Source organism: Nycticebus coucang, chromosome 2, assembly GCF_027406575.1.
Source record: "Nycticebus coucang isolate mNycCou1 chromosome 2, mNycCou1.pri, whole genome shotgun sequence".
Classification (NCBI taxonomy): domain Eukaryota; kingdom Metazoa; phylum Chordata; class Mammalia; order Primates; family Lorisidae; genus Nycticebus; species Nycticebus coucang.
The window spans coordinates 19100841-19115575 of NC_069781.1; the positions used below are offsets into that span (position 1 = coordinate 19100841).

A 14735-nucleotide genomic window follows, 5' to 3' on the forward strand; every position below is an offset into this window, starting at 1 on the left:
AACTTTCATAGTGACCCACATACGTATATCGCTTCTGTATTGTGTGAGTCAGGGCTGTAAGTGTGACCAGCACACAAGTAGCATTTGTTGTACCCACTAGGTAGATTTTTGCCTATTCCCTTCGCTCTGCTCTTCCTCTCCTCGACTGATTTCCACTGAGTTTTACTTCCCTCTCTACACATATGTGGTCATCAGTGAAGTCCATTTTATTTTATTTTATTTATTTATTTTTATTTATTTTTTATTTTGTTTATTGTTAAATCATAGCTGTGTACATTAGTGCAATCAAGGGGTACAATGTGCGGGTTTCATATACAATCTGAAATATTCTCATCAAACTGTTCAACGTAGCCTTCATGGCATTTTCTTAGTTATTGTGTGTAGACATTTGTATTCTGCATTTAGTAGGTTTCGCCTATACTCAAGAGTACCTGTGGTGTTTGCTTTTCCATTTTTCAGATACTTAGGAGAATGATCTCCAGTTATATCCAAATTGTTGCAAAATACATATATCCATCCTTTTTATGGCTGCGTCGTATTCCATGGTATACATATGCAACATTTGGTCAATCTACTCAGAAATTGATGGTCACTTGTGTTGTTTCCATTTCTCTACAATTATGGATTGTACTGCAATAAACTTTTGAGTGCAGATGTCTTTTTTATAAAAATGACTTCTTAACTTTAAGTACATACACAGAAGTGGGACTGCTAGATTGGATGGTAGGTCTACTTTTTGTTCTTTAAAGAATCTCCTTACTGTTTTCCATAGAGGTTGTCCTAACCCGCAGTCCCACTGACAGGGTGGAAGTGCTCCTTTCTCTCTGCATCCACACCAGCAGAGGTGAGGTAAGGTCAGATCTCATGGTGGTTTTCATTTGCATTTCCCTGATGGTTAGTGATATTCAGCATGATTTCTTATGCTTATTAGCTATTTGTCTATCCCCTTTTGAAAGGATTCCTCTGTCTATGTCTTTTGCCCACGTTTTAACGGGGTCAGTCTTGTTTGCTTTTCTTGCTAATCTTCTTGAGTTCTTTATAGATTCTCATTCTTAGCTCTTTAAAGGATGTATAGCTTGTATATATTTTCTTCCATTCTTTAGGTTATCTGTTTGATCTGCCGATTACTTCCTAAGATGTACAGAAGCTTTTTTAATCTAATCAAATCCCATTTATTTTTATTTTTTTATTTTTGTTGTTGCTGTAATTGCCATTGGGATCTTAGTCATAAAGTATTTTCTGAGGCTGATATCTAGAAGAGTTTTGCCACACTTTCTTCTAGAATTCTTAAGATTTCATGCCTAACATTTAAGTCTTATCCATCCTGACTTCACTGTTGTGAGTAATGGAAGATATGGATCCTGTTTCATTCTGCTGCAGGCAGAATTCTCCAATTCTCCCAGCACCATGTATTGAATAGGGCTTCTTTCCCCAATCATTTCTTCTACCATTCCATCCTATCCTATCCTATGCTATCCTATCCTATCCTATCCTATCCTATCCTATCCTATCCTATCCTATCCTATCCTATCATGTCCTATCGTATCTATCTCTTATCCTATCCTATCCTACTATCCTATCCATCTTATCTTATCCTATTCTTTCTCATCTTTTTATGTTCTCCCTATCATTTTATCCTTTTCTCCATTTTTGAAATACAGGCTATTCTATCTTTATTCTTTTGTCCTTTCTTTCTCTCATTTTGCTTTCATTCTGTCATTTTCCTATTTGACTGCTGGCTTTTTTTTCCTCCCCCTCAATCTTTGTTGTTCTCTTTCTGTCTCTTCCCACCACCTATTCTGGCTCCTCTCCCAGGGCCCTGTGTGAAGCAGAGGTTGCTGACTCCCAGATGGCCAGCGGATCAACAAAAAAGTCATTAATCCCCCAGCAGAGGAAGACAGCAAGCTGTTGGAGGAAGTCTGGCACTTGGGGAGCATCTTGAGGCCAGGCAGAAAATGAAGTGGCCAGGAAGGAAGAGGAGGCTGTGTTTAATGGAACAGAAATGAAATAGGTGAGAAAAAATGAGAACAGAGATATACAACTCAGGAGAATTTAGTTGGAATGAGATTGTCATCACATCAGCTGGGGGCAGAGAATGGAAAAGCAAGCTTGTTAAAGTGAATTCTGGGTCATAACCATGAGCTTTTTACTCTCAGCTTGCCTGCCTGGCTTCTGAACACTGTTTTGTTCTCTTTTAATCATTTTGTTTGATTTTTCTCACCATACTTCACTATTTATCCATCCCTGTCTGATTTTCATTTGCTGACTTACTGTGGAGGGGCAAGGGGGAACTTTGGTTTAGAAATAGATCAGGTATCACAGGCTTGAGGACAGATTCAGGACTTAGATGGGACTGAAAAACTAGCCCTGAAACCTGGCTATGCAAGGCCGCTATAATTCTTCTTGCTCCTGGTACTTAGAACAGGAACGGACTGATCTGGACTGCAGTCCCATTCTCCATTTACTTGTATTGTGACCTTAGTAATTAATTAACTTTCCTAGTCCTGCGGGCCTTTATCACCTTGATAACAATGCTTAACTTTCAGAGATAGTTTTATGTGATGATTAAACAAAATCAAAGCATGAAAACAAGCTTTGTCAAGTTTCCTGAGTTATCATTACCATTTTTTAATGTATAGCCCTACCGACCACTTACCGAGTTGAGTAAAGTCAGTTTTTCTGGATTACCCTCTCTCTGCTCAGCCTCCAGCATCAAGTGCTCTTCAGTACTACACAGCTCCCCTTATTTTTTCACACCCACTTTCTTAGTTTGGTGCCTGACAGACACCACGATTTGCTCATCAGAACGATCTGTGTCCTAGAAGACTTCAAAATTGCATTAAACCCAATTCACCCACGCTCACATTGCCTCTTCACTTGGTTCCCACTGGGAAAAGAGAAATAAAATGTTGACTCCTCTTTCAGGAGAAGCAGCCCACCCCATGAATTCACCACTCCCAGCTTAAATAGCTATCCAGAACTCAATACACATCAAAATAACGCCCCCCAGTGAAGGATTTTGGCTCCTGTTGAGAATGTCACTATAAAAACCCTTTTCTTTTCAACTCTATTTTTCCACCCCCAACTCCACTGCCCCCACAGCCTGCCCTTTGGAAATGTTCTTTACACCTACCTCAGGCTTTTAATCCTGGTATTAGGAGGGTGCCACCCTTCAGGAAATTTCCAAAGATAATGTCACCAAGTCTTTCCGAATGCTTCACTTCAACACGATGGGCAGCAGCCTGGGAACCAGAGGGAGAGAGCAAGTTCTCCTGGGGCTGACCTGGAATGCGGAAGCTGCCAACCTGCAGGGGACCCTCAGCCAGTCCCTCTGTTACAGCAGACCCCAGTTTCCTCAGTGGCACAATACTAACGAATCTCTGTGTTTCTCCTTCCTCACACATGGTCAGTTCAGAATTCTAAACTCTATTCTGGTTAATACAGATAGTCACAGACCCTTTGTTTCTGCTTTGTGTGTCCATTAACTGAACACTAGTGTACCTTATGGAAAACTGACGCCACCACTCCTGTCCTGTGGCCCCAGATCATGCCATGCAAAAGGATGCATGTCCGAAGTGAGCTGTAGAGAAGAACCCCCTTCCTAAAGATAGGAAATGGTAGCAGCATTGTGCAAAGGCTCTCTCCAGTGCTAAGCCATGAACATTAGAGAAGAACAATGCCAGGTACTACTCCTTCAGATATCACCTGCAAAAAATAATTCTGAAAAATGTTTACACAGAGATAAATGCAGGGATGGGAAAGAAAGGGAAACAAAGAATCCAACAAAGAAGCCAAAATAATCCAATGGGGGGGTGTCTTCCTTTAGATTATACTTTATGGTGATTGGCCATTTAAATTAAGTATTATAGTTTCATCAGTTGGGCTTCTTCTCATATGTTGAAAAATAGATACTTGTAATGCTGACCACTCATCTCCAAATGAAACACTGGGCAACAAGTGAGAGACCTGGGTCATAAACAGGAGACTCAATTATAACAAATCATTTTGAATTTTGGAAGGTAAAAGGACATTTAAAGAGAGGCCAAAGTGGGGAGGTCAATGAAATCTAATTAAGGGGGGAATAGAAGAGGAAAATTGTACATTGAAATTTTCAGTATAATAGAAAAGAGCATTGCACCAGGGAGACCCGGCATCTAATTGAAATGGGACCAAACCACCTTATGGTGCTATGAACCTCCACAAGCCTCAGTAGACTCACATATAAAATAGGGAAAGAAACAGCCTTTTCTATTACAGAAAGCTACTCTGAGAACCCCGTGAGATCAAAGCAATGGAGGTGTTTGGTTGACTGTACCCATTTAAGGGCCATTTTTATCGTAAAACTTTGATTCCTGAATGAGTGAAACAGTAGTCATTCTAAGTTTATTAAAGAGTGGTACATGTCAGAGAGCCAGGCTCTCAGGTCTCTGAACGAAACCACAGTCTACAAATGAGTCTTCTCGCTCCTCTACCTGTGGTTGCCCTCCTCTTGCCTGGGCAAGAGACTCTGAAGGATTTAAAGTGACCAGGTTGGATGGGAACTAAGGGAGAAACCTAAGGCTCTCCTTCTGTTTATTCCACCTGTGAAGCCTCACCTAGGAGGAGGCCTATTCTATAGGTATTGATAATTAGAGCAACTGACAATCCAGTTTCTTTTTCTGCTCCAGACTTGAGCCTTTACTTATAAATGAAAGCATGGCCTTTTCTTCCATCTGACAGTAAAGAAATTCTTACACTATCACAGTTGTACTACAATAAATACCATTTGAAGATATGCTCTCCGGTAACCTCCCTTCTCACTTACAGTGGGAGTCCCTGCCAACCATTTGGATAATGTGACCTTCTGCATACATTTCTCCCTGCTGCGTGGATTGAACAGAGGCATTTGCTTAAAAGTGACCCAGTCAGGGTTTCGTCCTGGGAGTTGGGGATGGGGATGAGAGAATCTTTAGAGTTTACTAAAACAGTAAACCCAGTTTCTATGATGATGTGGACATCTTTTTATTTCTGAGAGAACTAGAGAAAGAAAGAAAGTTTTTATTGGAAGATAAAACAGATCGCAGTAGAATTAAGATGGTTTTCTCCACCTGAGTCCCAGCATTACCCTAAGTCTCAGTTACATCTTTGCCTCAAGGAATCAGGAATCTCTTTTTTCTGTGTGTTAAGATTTCTTTTCATTTTAAGTTTCCTAGAATTAGTTGCTGTGTCTTGAAACCAATCATGTAATTTCTTCAGAAATTCAAACTGATTACAAGAGAAGAGATATGGGATTAGGAACTAAGCAGCCTGAGTTCTAGTCTGGTACTTCCATAAAGTTGCTTACTTTTTTGGAACCTCCATTTCTTCACTTACAATCAGCCAAAATAGTCTGAGCTACCTCTTTGACTGGTTGGGAAATAATTTATTTAGATGAGTTATATACATTATGCAAACTTTAAAGATAATTATAAAATATATGTGTTTAATTTTTTTCCCTTTAAAATAGATGCTGTCTAAATAAGAGGGCCTCTACATTTTGGTTCTAAATTATGTTTTGGATGTTATTTTGTACATGTTTAAGCTAGATCAAACACATAGCACTTCTTTAAAAACACATTGCAGTGTTTTTGTCATTGTTCATTCCTGTGTGTCCTTCCCATTGAGGGCAGTATCCTCAGCACATCCTCACCTCCACCATTGTCCTATCTCCTTTGTCCACTGTCACTTCTGTGCTAAGGCACTGGCGTTACGTCAAAGTCCTAGCCTAGCTGATTGCTTCTTGGAACTCTCCCCATCTGCCTGAATCCTTTGAGCATTTTATGACACATGTAATAGCCTGCTTACTGTGGTTGTCAACATCTTATCAACTTAGGGTGGTGAACCTGGACTTGACCTACTGACAGACATGGATTTGAGTGTTTGCTTAGCCTCTTGAAAGCTATAGTGGAAGGAAGTTCTTTATTGGCTCGAAGTCAGTTTTTTCCTTTAAAAATAAAGGAAAAATGAAGGCTACATTGAACAGTTTGATGAGAATATTTCAGATTGTATATGAAACCAGCACATTGCACCCCTTGATTGCACTAATGTACACAGCTATGATTTAACAAAAAAATAAAAAAAAAAAAAGAAAAGAAAGGAATGATGATAGAACTTACCTCAGGAGTCTGTTGGGAGGATGAAAGAAAATAGGATGCAAACTCTTTAGCAAAGTCCTTGACACATGGCAAGTACAAAGCATAGCTATTCTGACAGTTCCCCGCTGGTCCTGCCTCCTTCTCCTGAGGTTCATTCTTGGTTCTCCCTCACCTCTGCTCTGTGAGGTGCAGCCCTGTAAATTTCACAGTCGAGAATCCCTGAGAACTGAAATGTAAGTATATTCAACCAATGGGAGCCTTGCAATGGTACTGGAGGGCAAGAGGAAGGGAGAAGCCTGGGCACTTTGCCCTCAAGACCCACCTGCACCTCCGTCTTGGGTGGTGTCTATGCCAGTGGCCAGTTCTTCTTTGTCCCTTTGTTTAGTCCAACTGGATACATGTCCTATGGCCCATTAGATCCTGGCCCAGGATCTGGTAAGATCACTTCTTCCTCTTTCCCTATAAAGCTTAGGATGGGTGTGTTTTGCAGCTGTTGCTAATTCTGGGTGCCTCATTGTTCCTAGTCAGCATCTCACCTCTTCTGTTACCTGTGTGATAAATCCCTGTACTACATTTCTGCTCAGAATAGCTTTGCTTTCTTTGTTGGATCATGATTGACACAGCCTACCCTTACCCACATCCTAGCTGGATGGCTAGTTTATTCTAAATAAAACATATGTCTCTATTCTAGATTTCCATACTGAAAAGGATGTAGTCAGTTAATACTAGACACATATTTATTGAATTTGATATGTGAACACGGGGATTTATGAACTTCTACCTGTCCCTCCTATCAAGTGTATCATTTCACTTCCGGTCTGAGACTAGAAGGCTGGATAGGCAATATCTCCATCTACTCTCTGATGTCACACAGATGCCCAGGTGCTAATGGCCAGAAAAGAGGGTCAGGGCACTCACAGGTTACAGGCTATCTCCTTAGCAGCTTGCTCTTCAGTGTTGTTACTTCCTAGGTGTAACGAAGACTTCACACACCAAATTTAGTTTAGTCTCACTTCATTTGTTTTGCTAAGTATCTTTTATTTTCATTTATTTTGGTGAGTCTCTAGGCAAAAGTTACAGAATTTGGAAAGCATGTATAGGGAACCCAAGTTTTAATAGTGCCAGAGTCCAGATATAGAACTAAATGCAGGCTAAAAGCTGCCTAACGATACCTTTGTTTCTTTAGGATTAGAATGAATGGGACTCTAGAAATCAGGCAACACATGTTTCTTGTTTTCAATATAATTTTCTGCTAAGTCAAGAATGTTAAACACACGTCATTCAGGCTGCCCTTTCCAGTGACTGTTGTACTTCAATCAGTTTAAGTTGGTTCTCGGGGTAAAACTGTGTCGTCATCTCTTCTGAGTGTGTGTTCTCGCTTTATTTAGATTTATTCTGTCTTTTCATGATATGACCGTGGTTCTTGCCTCTTAATACTCATATTTCTCTTCTTCCATTGTGAAGCAGCCATGAGTCAGGAGAGATTAAGTGCCCCAGCTCTTACATTATTCACAATTTGTCTAATCCAATAAGGAACCTCCAATCCATTGCTATGATGCTTAATGTGTGTGATGGAGGCTTAAGCCAGTCAGAAAACATCATGCACATGGTGGGCGACCTTGATTTAGAAATGGCCATGTGACCAAAGTTGAGTCTATGAGTTATGGGAGGAGATTATCTAAGAGCTTGATAGAAGTAGTTTCTTTCTTTTTTTTTTTTTTTTATTAAATCATAGCTGTGTACATTGATATAATCATGGGGCATCATTCACTAGCTTCACAGACCGTTTACCAAGTTTCACATATATACAAGTAGTTTCTTGCTCTTCTTCCAAGGGGGCTTACAAAATTAACCCACTAGCACTTTCAGGGCAATGTAGTATGAGAAACAGCTTAATAATTTTGACCCCAGGGGTCAAGCCAGCCTGATAATGACACTGAAATTGGCAAAAGGAAGGCAGAGCAGAGAAACGGAAGGATTCTACTTGCTTGTAGAAATCCATGAGCCGCTGAATCAGACACAGCTGAAGGGCTTCCTGCTTCTGATTTCTACTCTGAGGGGTCGTAAACCCCCTTTGTGTTTGGGCTGGTTTGAGAAGACTGTTACTAAAAGCCAGATTTGAGGACACATCCAGCCGCAGATGCAGGCAGGTCCTGCTTCCGTCACTACCAGCTCTCTCCACAAAGTCCCTGACTCCATCTCTCAGATCACGTCCGGCCCATTTTCCTTCTTCATTGTTCTTACTGTAAAGCTCACATCACAGGTCTCTACCACCTCCCAGCGCCTGCCTCTCCCTCCTCACAGATGATTTCCATTTGTTTTACTGCTCCTAGGCAGTAAAACATTGCTTATTGTTATAAGCCGTTGCTTATACCATTGCTTATTACCCTTTTATATTCTAATACTCATTAGAGGATCTCTGGAGAGGGGAGCAGATACTTTCACATAGGCGCTGATTTAAGTTTCCCAGTCGCAGTTGTCCACCTTGGTGTCAAATTGTCCAAACTGATGATTCATTATTTTGCTTTTCTTCTTTTGCGAGTTGTTTTAAATGCATTTCAGAGAATTTTATTGCTGCATTGGACCTTGAAATATGTACTAGCCATATCCCTTTAGATAGTAATTAGACAAATGGAGGTCTGGCAATGTTAAGTGTCTTGCCCTGTGTCACACAGCTGGGGGATCTTGAGAAAAGACTGACTCCCACCCAGGCCTTCTTTCTCATTTCATGCCTGCTTTCCTCCACAACGTAAGCATTTTAATGGGGGCATTGGCTGCAGGTATCCTGCATAGAGCTTTGGGATTTGGCTGTTCCCAGATAGTACATCTGGAAGAGACAGGAACATTGCTTCTGTCATTCACCCATGGACCAGGGCCTGGTCAAGCATGCTGACAGGTTCAAGATTCTCCCATAATTCCCCAGATCAAAAACTATGGAGGCTGTCAGGTTGCCCGTGACAGCAGGGGAGGCCAGAGTGGTTCCGAGTTTCAATCTAGTCAGATCTATTTTCAGGTTGATAATATGAAGTGAATTTTTTAAGAAACTGGTGAAAGAGTAACAAAGACAATCCAAAAACTATCTGATCCTATTTCATCCTTAAAACCAAAGCTCACCAGATTCCTAAAGTGTATTACATGAGGCTACTAAGGCTTTTGGGATATAGTGTATCAACTGTTAAAGACCTTGAAATCAGATCCCCAGGTGGGCAGCCTCATCTGACACTGACCGGTTCCATAACCTGGGACAGCAAATTTGTTTCTTCAAGCCTCAGTTTTCTCTTCTGTAAATGAGCAGTTACAGTGGTACCTTTTTTGTGAAATCTATGGGACTAAATGAATTAATTTAGGTAAAATTCTTAGAATGGCGTCTGGCAAATTGCACTCCCTAAATTAGTGATTGCTGTTAATATCATCATGTTCTTCCCCTCCATCAAATCTAATCTTTTTTTTTTTTTACTTCACTTTTCAGGAAAGAGGAAAGAACATATCTAAAACTTTTAAAAATGAGTGAAGAAGAGAGAGGTGAATGAATGTGAGAACCTGAAAAAGAGGAAAATGAAGCATGAACCAGAAGGTGAAGGGGAAAATTAAGAGAGAGGGAAGACAGGAGGGAGAGGGGGCAGACTGAGCTGCTCTACTCACACATACTGAGGACGACTCTCTGGTCCAGGTTCAAATATTTTTTCTTTCTTTTTTTCTTTTTTCCTAGAGACAGAGTCTCACTTTGTTGCCCTCAGTAGAGTGCTGTGGCATCACAGCTCACAGCAATCTCCAGCTCTTGGGCTTAAGCGATTCTCTTGTCTCAGCCTCCCAAGTAGCTGGGACTACAGGCACCCGCCACAATGCCTGGCTATTTTTCTGCTGCAGTTTGGCCAAGGCCAGGTTCAAACCAGCCACCCTCGGTATATGGGGCCGGTGCCCTACTCACTGAGCCACAGGCACCGCCCCAGGTGCTATTCTTATTCTAGGATTAAACTCCCTTCCTAATTAAACAACAGCAAAAATACCAGATCTCTATCTTGTGTAGTTTACAGAAGAGAAAAATATTAAATAAATAAATACACACAAAAATATAATTATAACCTGCTACAGCTGCTACAGTGTATGGCCATGGTAAGCTTCTCTGAAGAAGGGACATTCACCAAGAGTTTTCTATAATCTAAGTAGCAGGCCTGTGTATATATTTATTTATCCACACCCTCTATATTTATCCACACCCTCTGTATTTATCCGCACCCTCTATATTTATTCATTCAGCTTTTACTTTCATTGCTTTATTCCTTTATCATTCATTCTGGGGTAGCAAGTATATAGTTTTGAAGACAGGGAAGGCAGGGGTATAAAAGAAGAAGGGTCAGGAAATCTGATGAGAGGTGTGAAGCAATACACAAGAAGGTGAGAAATTATGTTGGGGGGAGGTCATCAGAAAAAAATGCAGAATAAAACTGGCATGTTTTTTCACCACCAGTTCTGTGCCTGCCACTATGACCATTCACAGACACACTGTCATACGTAAAACCATCTTGTCCAGGAGGTCATGATGAAGGCTCTGAAATTCAGAATAGTAAGAGAAAAGATTGGTGTCAAAATTCAGAGTCTTTCTGCTCCACATCAGAATATGCATGGTGAGGTGTTCCTTAAAATTTGCCAGCAAAAGGACTGAGGTAGCATGCTCAGTGGCTCCAGGCAGAATCTGGCACAGATAAATTCCTACCAATGTCACAGGACTCTGCCAAGCCTGTGCCATGCTGTGAGCCCCTTGCCTGCACACAACCTGCTGCTCTCCTACTTCATTTCTTTCTTCTGTCCTCTCACCAAACCACACCCACTCTCTTTCAACGTACAGCTTTCTAGAAAGCAGATGTCAGAGAAAGAGGCTGGTGTGCTGACTGTGGAATAGCTGCCCTGTTCGGGTCATGGTGGGCACCTCGACTAGAAAAGCTGAATCTTAGTCACATGGGCCCATCCACAGGTGGGTTGCAGGGAGGCCATTCTTCCACTGAAATTCAGACCTGATGTTGTAAGCCTGACTCATGTCGACTTTTAGAAGGAGGAAGAGTTTGTAACTATTCTCAAAATTTTCAAAAATCAATAACAATAACATACCTCGCAATTTAATATTGATCATGGAGTGTTCATCTTTTACAAAAGTAAGACCAACTTTTACTAATAAACCTGATTATTTATTCTAAAACAAGCAGAAATAAAAGAGAATTTATCTTCATCAAACATATGAGTAAGTGCTATAAAAACACTTCTTACATGTTATCTGTGGCGATGATTAAAAAAAAAAAAAGCAGGAGCTCATTTTCCCCATTTCTAAAGCTTTGGAAATACCAACAGAGAGTTCCAACAATTTGATCAAAGTCACACAGCACAAGGCTGAGTTAGAACTGGAATAGAAATCTTTAGGCTTCACGAGTATATTTTTATGCATCTTACATTCTTTCATCTTCAAAGGATTAAAGGTAGAAAAATTAAAACATTTTCATGTGAAGACTATAAAAGTGGAGAAATCTATGAATTCAGAGGAATATGAATAAAATACTTCATTTCTCTCATTCAAATACCGTACATTGTATTCTGCTTCAAATACGTAGTATTCCACCACTTTATCAGCACATACAAATATGTTGTATGTATTGGTGAGGACTTGACTTTATGATAAAGTTGCAATATGAGTGTAAAGGTATCAACTTGAACATGGAAATAAAGCATTGGTATGCTTCCCAGAAAGAAAGAATATGGCTAAGGTTGGTAAATTCTGAAACTTTGGAAGTACGAAACTCTGGGCTAGAGGGGGCTCTGTCTATATCCTATCAACGTAGTGAAGTCTGTTTTAATGACCTGAGATCTAGTCAATATCTTCCTCATGTCCCTTCTTTCTTATTCCTTTATTTATTGATTTGTTGAAACTTTGTGTTGGCACAAATAACACGGAATTTGAGGGAAATGGGTTCACATTGGAATGTTGGAGCCATCACTTTTCTGTGGTACTAATAGAAAGGAAAAAAATACAAGTGCCCACCATGTATATGGCAGTTGCTTTGTGTCTGAAACTGAGCTAAAACTATTTGTCCACTATCTCATTTAATTTATGTAGTAAATCACCAGAATTGATCTTCTTATTCTCAGTTTACACACTTGGAAATTAATTTTGAAAATTTTCCAGGCACGTGTGTGTGTACCCTCACAACTTGTTCAAGGTCACCTATTGCTATGGCAGAACCTACATTCAAGTCCATTCTTAGACAGTTCCAAATTTCAGGAACTTAACCCAGTGTGATACACAGTTTCTCTTATTTGTGTTTCTGTTCCTTTGTGTTATGACCCTCTGTGTGTGTGTGTGTGTGTGTGTGTTTTCTTTAAGAAAAAGCTCAAAAGGACTGGCCACAGTTATCCCTAAACATTGTTTTAAGAATTAAATTGAATCATGCAATTAAAAATCCTGGGCCATCAAAGCAGACTTGCTTCCAGTTTCTGAATCATCAACCTTCTCTCTCCTTGGAGTTCTCCTCCACTGTCTCTGTGCCTGCATCCTTTCTGGCCCTGTCCTGCTGCGTGGGCACAGATGGCAGTGAGGCCCGTTGACACAGGCCCTGGTTCCTGCTAGTTGCATGTCTAGGGTCAAGTAATTTTTTCATTATCTTCCTTTATTGCAAACAGATTCTGTAAGGAAAAGGGTCCATTAGTAAATATTGATGCTGGCAGGCAGGGTGTACAAGCTGTCAAACAGCTGAAATGAGAGATTGTCAGTTCAGCCGCAAGAGCTAGTTTAAAGCAAAGATGAATAAAAGAGTTTACTGTAACTAAAAGAACAAGCAAATACTCATCAATGATGAACAAAGGCAAAGAAAATCTAAGATTGTGTTGTGTTTGCAATGAGGGTACGGCTTCATGAAAATCCGTGCTCTAAGACAGAATTTAATTTAAATAAATTTGCAAAGGTATAAAAAAAGAGAAAGGAAAGGGCAGGTTGCCTGTCATGTGCAATGTGTAGGGAATCAAATAGAAGCAAGAAAGAATTTGCGAACAGTAAGGTGGTGCTACTGTGTGGTTATTGATCCATACGTGGTGTGAGTTTCCCATTTTGAAATATTTGGATGCAAATCCAGGTGTTAGGATCTTATGTTCTTTATACAAATCTTACTTCCTTCTCTTAAAATGGAAGTGATAACGCCAACACCATAGGATTGACTTAAAGTTTAGGAAACCTTGTAACATTGTCTTTAGCAATGTACATGCTCTCAAAATTAAGGCATTAAGAGCAATAAGATAGGATCACAAATCTTTCTGGAAATTTTTTGAGACAGAGTCTCACTCTGTTGCCCCAGGCTAGAGTGGCATCATCTTGCTCATCTGGTCTTAAACTCCTGAGCATCTGGTCTTAAACTCCTGAGCTCAAGGGATCCTCCCACCTTGGCCTCCCAGAGTGCCATGATTACAGACAAGAACCATCACACCCACCCAATATGATCACAAATCTTAAAACAGATAATTCTAGGAGTAAAAAATAGAGGATTTCAGCTCAGTGCCTGTAGCTCAGCAGGTTGGGCGCCAGTCACATACACCAGATCTGGTGGGTTCAAACCCAGCCCGGGCCTGCCAAGCAACAATGACAACTATAACCAAAAAATTGCCGGGCGTTGTGGCAGGTACCTGTAGTCCCAGTTACTTGGGAGGCTGGGGCAAAAGAATTGCTTGAGCCCAAGCATTTGAGGTTGCTATGAGCTGTGATGCCACGGCACTCTACCTAGGGCAACATAGTAAGACTATCTCAAAAAAAAAAAAAAAATATATATATATGAATACATATATACAAGAATGATATCTGCTTGTTTAGATTAGGAATTAGAAGATGAAGTAGGAATGTTGACACTGTTTATTGAGAAAAGGTTCAGCTTTGGCCATTCTGATTTTGTAAGGACCATGACAGGCAGAGAGAATGGGGAACAAAGGCTGGGTGGTGGGGAGGCTTGGAGCAGAACGGCAAACAGGAGTCTGCTTCATCTGTCTGTGCATATGAGGCCTGGTGATAAGGACTGCTGGGAAATAGTGCATGAGAAAAATGTGGATGCAGGTCTTGGAAAGTCTTAGACGCTGGCTGGAAAGTTTGGACTTCAATCTTTAGTTACAACCTTGACGTTTCCTTGAACAGGATGAAAATGTCATCACTGATTTTTACAAGACCATAGTTTCATATCCAACCTTAAATTAGTGTAGTTTGCTTGCAATGGGCTGTGCCCTCTTTTCTCCGCATAAGGATATGATGAGATGATGGAAGGGTCCAACCCAGAAGAGTGTCTTCACCGGAGCCCAACGGTGCCGGCACTGTGGTCTCAGGCTGCTGGCCTCCAGAACCGAGAAACGTAAACTTCTGTTGTTTACACCTAGTGTAGCCACCTAGTCTTGGTTGTAGCAGGCTAAACTCAGTGAGACAGTGGTGTTCAAGAGCACTGGTTTGTCGGTCTAGTGATCTGCTTTGGAGGATCATGTTACCATGAATATCATTCAGATTAGTTCATTTCTTTCTACTGCAGTTTCTTAGCTGGTAAGATGAGTTCATTATGATGCCTATCTTGTAGTACTCTCTGATGAGTAAACGAGATCATATACTGTGTT

At 40.6% G+C, this 14735-nt stretch overlaps 1 long non-coding RNA gene across 2 annotated transcripts in view; it reads left to right on the top strand.

Moving 5' to 3' along the window:
* LOC128574973 (uncharacterized) overlaps positions 1-14735 on the top strand; it is a 53974-nt gene that overhangs the window by 8127 nt on the left and 31112 nt on the right. For both annotated transcript variants that reach the window (XR_008376888.1, XR_008376887.1), the window contains exon 2: positions 9583-9687. This is a non-coding gene — a long non-coding RNA (uncharacterized LOC128574973). The remainder of the gene's footprint in view (positions 1-9582; positions 9688-14735) is intronic.